Raw genomic sequence first — 10,694 nt, 5'->3', positions numbered from 1 at the left:
TTCTTCATGTCCTTAAGAACGACATAAAATACACACTAATTTAATTTTTAAAACATAATATTTTTATTTTTATTTTATTAAAAAAATACAAAATATATTAATTTAATATTCTAGAATATAATATTTTTATTTATGTTTCATCTGTCAGATATAATTTTGTATTTCTGAATTTATATCTCAATGTTTATAAACAAATTCAGCCAAATTGCTTTATGATAATCGATGTCTCTTTTCCGTAAATCCATCTTTTAGGGCTCTCCCTAGGTTCAATATTATTCTTTTGGCCGAATGTTGATTAGTCTAACAATAATTGTGAATTAGAAAAGAGGGCTAATGGATAATGGAACAAAAAATTCAATGGCAATGAACGGTGAGAGTAAGAATTATGTAGATGCATGTTAAATCAAAAGAAACAAGGTGATTATATGGTAAAGATGTAAATTTATAGAATTTTTTTTTATGAAATGAAAGAGAAATTAAAAAAGGTAGGATTCACACTTTAAATAATAATAAAATAATAAAAAAATAACTATAAAAGAAATTTATTTTCTCTTTTTATACTACTTCAATACCACTTTAATCGGTATAGTAGAATGTTCCAAAAACAAGTGTATTTTGGTAGTTGTTGAGGAATAGGAGTTTTGTAGTGGCTAGTCAAGCATAGACAGAAGAGACCACATTCTTTTGTGTGCACTTTCTACAATTCCCAAAGATGTTGTATTATGCACAAGTGTTGTGTTGTCTCTTGAAACTTGACACTAGCGGTATGCATGCTCTAAATTCTAGGCCATTTTGGACCCAAGCTGTTTAGTGTTACATTACAAGCTGTATTATTTGTAAAAAAGGCAATGTTATGTGTATTATTTTTATGTAAATTTTTTGTATACCTTTTATTTTTAATATTGAAAGTAATTAATAAAAAGATAAAAAATTTATCTTTTTTATACAATAAAAAATGTATATACAAGAGAAGTAATAGTGGTAGTGTATAATTACTATATGGTTATGTGTGTTTATTTTTATTTTCTTTTTCAATTTTTACTCTATACGAGAAAGAAGGACAACGAATAAGTTCATATAATTCGTGTGAAATGTGAATTGAGGTAACAAAAAATAAAAGTCATAACACTCTCCATATATAATTTTTCATAGAGCTTTATGACAATTATATCTATTTTTTTAACCAAAGATTCGAATCCACGACCTCTAAATAAGTACGAGATAAGGAGATTATGTCATCTGAGCTATAACTTCTTGGTACAAATATAATTACTTTAACTAGCATGAAATCTCCAATAATTATGCACTACTAACCATGAAGTGTCTATATATCTTTAGCCAACTTGCTACGCCTTCTTGTAACGTCCAAGTGTGCACCATGAAAGAAAGAGGCTAAAAAATTTTAATATGGAAGTAAAATGAGTGATATACTTTAACATGGTAATTGTTGGTGTTTTTTAAAATTGTGGGAGTACACAAATCGGACCCTCCGATTTGTGTTTAAAAGTTGAAAAAACTCAGAGTACACAACTCGGACCATGCGAGTTCTTTGGTCATGAAATTTTGCTTCACAAATCGCATGGTCCGATTTGCAGCCGATGGAATTTGAAATCTGAAACTTAGAATTCGGACCCTCCGTTTTTTTTGTTCTGGGTAATTCACAACTCGCAGGGTCCGAGTTCTGCTTCTTCTAATCCCACAACGAGGTGAAGTACCCCTCCTCTCCATACGCGAGTCTAACACCTTCTTTGCTTCCATATTCAAATTAATTAGTGAAAAGAAAGACAAAGGGACAATGAAGAATAAGGACCTTGATTAAGGTTAGGATTGGGGAGTCTAAAATAGGGGTATGGCAGGCGTGAAATCTAGGAACGCCGCCACCCTTCTCCGTATCAACCGTGTCTTTTACTTTTCTTGTCTCCCGTACTTTTTGTCCCTGCTTTTCTTAGAACAAAACTACCTACTATGCGGAAACAACAACATTAAATTAAAAAAAAAAAACGCTTATCTTATCATCGTGACCACACATGGTGCTTCTTGAATAAAGCCAAAAACGAAAAGTAATCAGTGATCAGTAATCCCTGTTAGTTTTAGGACACAAATGTCGTATGTTCCTTAGAATGTGGATGCGCTTTTTCAAGTCATGACAAAAAGATAACATTGAGAATGATACTCATCACTCACTTAGCACTTAATTAGCACCAGTGAGTAACAGCGACAAATATTCTACCACTTACTATTTTTATATTAGAGCACTGCAAATGTGGACAATGAACACACTTCCAAGTCCCAAATGTGAGCAACTACATCAATTGATGAACAATTTCATGTGTTATATTATAAATGAAGATCCCCAAAAATGAATATCCTAAGGAAAAAAATAAAGGAAATTAAAGATGCGCATGATTACATGAGAGTGGTGCAAAATAGCTTTTTTTTTTTGTCAGATCAATTACATAGCTCCCAATTCTAAATATAATTATCCGAGTTCGTATACTATTTCACTAGATGGGTTAAACCCATATTTGGAACCCAGATACAACTGCAAAATAGCTCTAAATCAGTGTCTAGTCTTATAAATCCCAGAAGGGAAACTACATACATCCACTGTCACCGTTTCGTTCTGAATTTGCTTTTGTACCAAACAAAGAATTATATTGTTTAAGAGGATCATGAATAGAAGATTATTCTTATTCTAACGTTGGATTATTCAATCATGCTCTATGTAACTGTTGATGAGTATAGACAATGACATCGACATCATGATGTAGTTAAATTAGTGTCTGAGTAAGTATCAAGCAAACTATTTTTCTCTAAGAACATAAGAATCCAATATGCGCATTATTATACACAGATCACCCACATTTCCATTTAATACTAGAACTTCTGAACACAAAATTCTCTACTTTAATTTCCTTTAGAAGTCAACACAGTTCATCCATCCTTTTTTTTCTTTAGTTATGCCTATTAGAGGCTATAAGCTTAGATAAAAACCATACAAGATAAGTCACTTTTAACCCACTCAATAAGAAGTAACAAACCGTAACCTTCCATCTTCCCTTTCCTGTACTCTCTTCTCTTTGTATCCTTTTTTTTCTCATCTTTTATTCACCTCAAATTCCTTTTGTAATACAAATATAACATAGTAATTATTTCTTCTTCAATTTGTTTTCATCTTGACTCATACTTCAATATGGTATTAGATAGTAGGGTTAACAATGCGTAGGATAGGGTAGGATTTGAAACCAATTATAATTCTACCCGCGAGTTGAGATTTTTATATAAACTCAACTCTATCCTATCCGCGAGTTGAGAATATTCTAATTCTAATCCTATCCCTTCTCAACATGCGAGTACCTGACCCTACCGCGGATTACAAAAAAGATGCAAAATTATTATATAACTTCATGATAATTTAAAATAGAACTGACTTTTATGTAAAAAAAATATATTAAATTATTAATTAATGATCTTTTTTTAGTAATGGCTAAAGATCTTTTACATTTAATGAGAGGTCTTTGGTTCAACATCCACTTAAAACATATTTTTATATAAATATATAACATATACATATATATGGTGCGGGTTAGTCGGGTAGAGTTGAGGCTCAACCCGCACTCTACCCGGCCCGTACGAGAATCCAACCCGCACTCTATCCTAACTACTCTGGATCGGGTTGACAACCCTACCAATCGAATGGGGTCGAGTTGAATACCCGCGGGTAGAGTACATATTGCCACCCCTATTAGAGAGAGTTCTGCCGCACTACTCCAATTTTGCTAGATAAACAATGATTTTTGTAAATAATGTGAATAATAAGTTCTAAAATTTGCGCAATAAAATAAAAACACACTACATCTTAGAGAAGAGAGATTAGCATAATATTGGATATAACTGCACCATTTATAAATCTTTTTTTTTTTAAATTCAAAATTTGAAATAATTATAAATTAATTAAATTAATTAATTTAAATTTTTTTTATTCTATTATTCACATTATTCATTATTCTCATTGTTTCTCTATACTTTTCTTTGGCGAAAAATCCTTGCTTTGTAGATTTTTTGGTTTACTTGTTGCTTTATGAATTGGGCTAACATTGCTAAACGTTGATCCATAAAAATCAAGGGAACCTTCTTGCCTTATGTAGGCCCAGTATAAAACCCTGCCCAAAACAATTCTATATGATGTACACGTACTTTTCACGTCACCAACTAATTCTTACATAGTTCCACTAGATTGTAAAAAGTTAGATTTTTTCAATTTTTTTATAAAAATTATAAAATATGATTTTCAATCCTATAATTTTTTCTTCATATTTTTTCTTAGTCTTATGAAATATATATATTTACACATTACCTCTTTAAATTAAAAAAATTCAATTCAAATAGTCAATAAACTTTTGGTCAACATACATGTTGTAGCTAACATAAAATACAAAATATAATGATTTATGTGTGTATAATCTTTATCAAAATCTGGATAAAGTACAAATTATACTTATTCATATGTATATGCGTGTATAGAGATTAATAAACGGTCAAAATTTGATATGTTGATTAACTTTTGGCCAAAATGTTGTTGATTGTTGCAATCTTTTGTTCTGAAAAAGTTACCATATGTACACACACTATATATTACGTTATGTGCATGTCCACGCACTACAAGAAAAAAGGTCTGTCGGCACACTTTTTTCTTGTCACGCTTTTAAAGCGTGCCGAAAAGTGGTCTATGGCCACGCTTTTACGAGGGTGACCACTGATTTGTGATTTGGCCACGCTTTTTTCGCCACGCTTTTCAAGCGTGGCCATAGAGGGAAATCGGCACGCTTTTATGAGGGTGTCCACTTACTTAAAATTTGGCTACGCTTTTTTACTGCCACGCTTGAAAAGCGTGGCGATAGAGAGAAATTGGCACGCTTTTACAGTGGGTGGCCACTGATTAAAAATTTGGCCACCCGTTTTTTTGTCACGCTTAAAAAGCGTGGCCATAGAAAGAAATCGGTACGCTTTATAAGCGTGGCTATAGTGTATTTATTTTGGCACCGTAAAAAAACGTGCCGATAGAGTTCTCTCCCCTAAAATTTAGTTTCCTACTTATTTTTTTTCACACTTAACTTTTTTTCCTAAGTTTTCAAATTTTAACCCTAAATGATAACTTTTCAAATTTTCACACTTAACTTATTTTTAATCCTAAATTTTAAGATGACTTGTGATTTTATTTTTTTCACCATTTAATATTTTTTCTTCTTTTTCCAGTATCTTTTTTTTTCATTACAAAATGTGTATTTTTTTATAATTTGTTTATTTTCAAATCACATAACTTTGTTAGAGTACACCTAATTCTTATGTTACCAAATTATACTTAACAAAATTAGTTTAAGATAATTTGATTAATTTTACAGTTGGTACATTGTATTAATAATTAGTTATTTAATATTCTTAAAAAATATAACAAATTATAATTTAGAATAAAAAATATTTAATGTAAACTCAATATTCATATTTAAACTAAATTTGATATCAAAGTATGAATTAAAACTTTAAATGTTATCATTTGAATTTCTTGATTTCTTCGGTTTTGATAAAAGTTAGAATAGAGTTAAATAATTCCCTTTCAAACCCTAAAATCTTTTTAACCTTAAAATTCCCTTTCAAACCATATTGCGCCGTCACTTCATCTTCACTCTCGAACCCAGCAGCTTCCTTCGGCGTCCATCGTCATCTTCATCACTGGAACCCAGCCTCATCTTCAGCTTCTGGAACCCAGCCTTCTGGAACCCAACCCTTCATCGCACCCAGAAAACCCTAACCTCCATCACGCCGCCATCTATCTCACTGGTTCGTCGTTGTGTTAGCCAGCTCGCCATTCCTCTTGCTGTCCTTCTCGCCGTTCTGGTCGTCGTGCTGCTCGCCTCTCTCTGTCGCGGTTCTGCTCGCCTCTCTCTGTCGTGGTTCTGCTCGCCTCTCCCTGCTCGCCTCATCCCCTCCACCGTTGCAGTCCCTGGCTCACCCATTCCTTCCCTCGCAGTCACACCGGCCGTCGCCCGTAGTCCTCCGCGGAACTCGCCCGTCACTCGAAGTCGCACTCCGAAGCCGTCGCCCGTTGTCCTCCTCGAAACTCACCCGTCGCCCGTCGTCCTCCGTGGATCTTGCAGCCGTTATCTTCCTCCGCGGTACAATGCAATAAACAGTCGTATTCCTCTACATCCTTCACCCAGCTCTCTGAAACTCTGCATCTATTTTTCTTATTTGCAGTTATTTGTTGAATTTCAACCTTTTTTTAATTTTAATTATTTGTTCTAATTTTTTTGGATCTAATTATTTGTTCTTTGTTGTTATTATTTTTTTATTCTGATTTCTTTGTTATGATTATTTGTTGCCGGTTCTAATTTTTTGTTTTGGGTTTTGCTTGTTTTGAATGTTGTTTCCGAACCGATTTCTTATTCTGAATTTTGGTTCTGATTTGGTAATGCAGGACAACAGCATTAATGTTGGCATTCAGTGAACATCTTCGAGATAACTATAGTCTTGTTACTGTAAGTGTAATAAAATTTTGGCATTCAAGTCATTATTTGATCTTGTAGACAGTTTTGTACACAGTCATACATGGTTTCTTTGTTTGTTTTCTATGTGGGACATTTGTTTTTTAAAGAATTATCCTCAAATTATGATTAGGACAAGACATTGATCTATACAACAAAGAGATAGTAAAACTTGTAGTGTTTCAACTCACACCAACCAGGACCTGGTAATGTTTTGAGCATGGTATAAAGCAAAAGTGTTTAAGCTTAAGCTTAACTAATTATTAGAAGGCATTATTAGACCCTGGTTCCTACAGTATTCTTGCATTGAAAGCTATATATTATCGTTGGTTTGTTGAGTTTTTTTAATTTGTTTGATGTCATTTCTGAGTTCTTGTTTTTGCTTTGTCAGATATTTAAAAAATTTTCCTTTCTTGAATCTTCAGAACATGGATCCTAATGTTCCTGCACAACTTTTTGAGTATGACAAACGTTTTGAGTAGTACGGATGTGATTACACATTTTATGACCACAATCACCCTGAGGAGTTGCCACTGGAGTTGAAGCATTCCTTCAAAATAGTAGTGGCAGATCCTCCTTACTTGGTGAGAGTTAAATTGATTGCTGAAATTTTATTTGGCTCGGCAATTCTTGGATTCTTGCTTCAGTGGTCTGGTGCTTTAGCATTAGGGTAAGTGAATGTTCTATTGATTAGTGATGAGCTCTTGCTGTGCTTCTGTTTAATTTGTAAACAAGAAAATTAGATGATTATTGAATGTTTTATGCTGTTTTATTGAATTGATTAGTGGTTAGCTCTTGCTTTTTATTGGATGATTTCTGCTGTTTTCTGCTGTTTTAACTAATGTGCTAAAGCATCTGCATTTTTTTAGAAAATAGAAAAATAGCAAATTAGAGATTAGAGATGTTGAGGTTGATAGTGAGGCCACTGTTATTAGGTGGCCTAAAGGTCATGCAACAAAGCTCACCTCCTTTCAAGAAAGTAATAGTGAAATCCAAACTTCATGTTCAGATATTGCAAAGTCCACCATGGACATAACCAAGTATGTCATCATTGTTATGTTCGTATCATTCAATGAACTAGAGACATATAATTTAGTTGTTCTGATTGTGTGTTTTCCGATGAACTTCTATTTCATTGCAGGATTCAGAAAGAGGAAGCCAAAATCGTTGCATGGGAAAGCCAACAGAAGGCAAAGTAACTTATTGTTGCTTGTAAATAAACTGAGAGAACCAAAGTAGCTAACAAAGTTTGACTTAGCAGTAAGAGGAGGGTAACTTATTGCTATAGCCTATAATCTCCTAATTAGTCCTAATTAAGTTCTTGTAATGAACTAACAGTTTTTTTTATATACTCTAGTTTACAATTCAAGGTAGGAAACTAGTTTCTGATCATTGCTTCCATTTGGTGACAGGTCCTGACAGAAGGATCTTCTTGCCAGAGGGTCTCTTGTATGATCTAAGGGAAGGAGGTTTAAGAGGGCTAAAGGAAGGAGGAACAGCAAAGGAAATAGAATTTAAGTTATTTTTTTTAAGTTTCTAGTTTTGGAATTTGAACTTGAGATTTAATTTTGTATTGAGTATTAGTTTTTTAATGTATAAAATAATTATTGAAAAAATTATGTCACTAATTATTGTTTGACTAAAAATTGCATACTATATTTCTTGGTTTGGTAATAAAAAAGGATTGAAAATTTATATTTTGCAGTGAAGGTAAAAATAAGAAAAATATTTTTTTTTTTAATTTTACAAGGCTATTGCCACGTTTTTAAAGCGTGGCCATATCACTGGCTATTGTCACGCTTTAAAAAGTGTAGCTATATCTTTTTCTATTGGTACGCTTTTAAAGAGTACCCAAAACTAATATTCTGGGACGTTTTAAAAGTGTGGCGATATGTGCACTTTTTGGTACGCTTTTTAAGCGTACCTATAGGTTAAGATCTATGGCCACGCTTTTTAAGCGTGGCAAGAGATGAAAGCGTGCCAACAAAAAGAGCGTGCCGATAGATTCACAAAAGCGTGGCGATAGAGCAACCGGCACGCTGGCAGATGTGACCCTTTCAAAAGCGTGCCGATAGCTCAAAAAGCGTGGCGAAAAGCTAGCGGTACGTTTTTTTGCACTTTTCGGTACGCTTTTAAAACGTGGCAGAAAGCTTATTTTCTTGTAGTGACGTTATATGGTATATGATGTCAATTTATACCACTATCGGATGAGAATATAAAATTCACTTAACTTCGGTTTATAGATATATTTTCCATCGATGAATTGATAATTAATTGCAGCGTTTTGATAAATCGTTTTACCAGCAGGTTTTCCTTTTCGATAATAATTTTCTAACAAAATTATTTATTTTTACCGGAAAATTTACGAATTTGTCGGTAAATTTTTTAGAAATTCATCATCTCCTTCATTGCCAATAGAAAATCCGACTTAAATTTCATTGGTCAATTAAACAATTCCGTCACTAAGGTTTGTCGATGATAGCCTGATTTCTAGTACTATGGGTTAATTTCAATGAATTAATCTCCAAGGATGATAGTATAAAAGTAGAAACGTCATGTGGAGACATGGGATACTATATTGTAGAATATCTGAATATGTGACCTCTTAACAGTTTTCATGGCCCATATATATACTCATTATAGGAATACGATGGAACAGAATAACGACACAAGGTTAGGGAAGTACTATAATGTTTAACTGTTTTAGGAGGAAGACAGTTAAATGTTAAAGAGAAGAAAGAAAGGAACAAAAAGCAATTACCAAAAATCATGAGGAACAAAAGAAACTACATGACAATTGAAGCCAGAGTGTGTAAATGAAAAAGAGAAAAGGCTAAGCAAGAAAGCTAAGATCCTAGAATGAGGATATGGGGTTGTTGCATAATTGCATTGGAGTGTTCTATCCACTTGTGTATTCATTCCTTTTTGAGCTTCAATTTGAAATTTGTTGGGGTCATGTATTGTGTTGTCAAGGCGGTGGCGTGTTATTTTCTGAAAGCGATATTACAGCTCAAAATAAACTTGTATTTATCTGTTAATATTATTTCTCTTTTATGGACGTTAACAACGGGCTATAGTAACATTCCTGTGGGCTGGTTCAGTGATTGTGCTTGGCATGGGGTTCTTTCGTATAATAAATAAGAGGAGAAAAAGAGAAATAAATTTTTTATTTTTAATTTAAAAATATATAAATTTTTGAAAATATAAAAATATTTTTAATTTTATAAAATATGAGATGTTTAAATTTTTTTTGTCTAAAATATATAAATACAAATTAAATTTTTAAAAAATTTAAATGTCTTATATTTTAAAAAGTAAAAAACGTTTTTATATTTTTAATTAGTCAATAATTTATTTGTTTTCGAAATAAAAAATAAAAAATTTATTTATCGTTTACTCGATAGTGTACTGTATTACAAATTATATCTGGAAAATGATAATATTACTCCTATTTTCTATAACCACTTTATATATAATTTTTTGACATTGTAAGTTTGTATAATTAAATTAAAAAATGATATTATTAAAATATAAACGACAATATTCATTCTCATTATATTATGAATTTTTAGTTGTGTACATGAATTTAAAAAAATATTTTATTTGACAGATTCTCATTTTTATGTTTTTTTTATTTTTTATTGTATTATTCAACCAATAAATTAAGGATTAATCAATCATAAATTTAAATTTTATTTAAAAATTATTACTATTCAATAAATTGTTATATGGACAAAATAAAACTAAAATTATTGACACTTATTTAAGCAAATATGTGAACTAATCACTTAACTAATTTAAGTTGATTAGAAATTCTTTTTTTTTTAATAACAAAAACATGATTAAAAAGAACGAATAAGAAAACACATTATAATCTAAAAATAATATATATTCGAGACAAATAAGTATAGAGAGTTAATCAATATTAGTTAATTTGTTACTGTAAAATTATTTTTTATTTTTGTTTTTATAAAGTTTAATGTTTGCAATTTGAATTTAAATTTATAACTTAAAATTTAACATTTAAAATTCAAAACTTGAAATAAAATAATAATTTTTAAAACTAACAGATATTAACAAAAACATTATATTTTTTAACAAAAATATTATCTGTACATACGAAAATTAATATTAAAATCAATTAATATATTA

The sequence above is a fragment of the Arachis duranensis genome, chromosome 7, assembly GCF_000817695.3.
Source record: "Arachis duranensis cultivar V14167 chromosome 7, aradu.V14167.gnm2.J7QH, whole genome shotgun sequence".
NCBI classification, from domain to species: domain Eukaryota; kingdom Viridiplantae; phylum Streptophyta; class Magnoliopsida; order Fabales; family Fabaceae; genus Arachis; species Arachis duranensis.
This window is presented reverse-complemented; position numbering follows the sequence as displayed.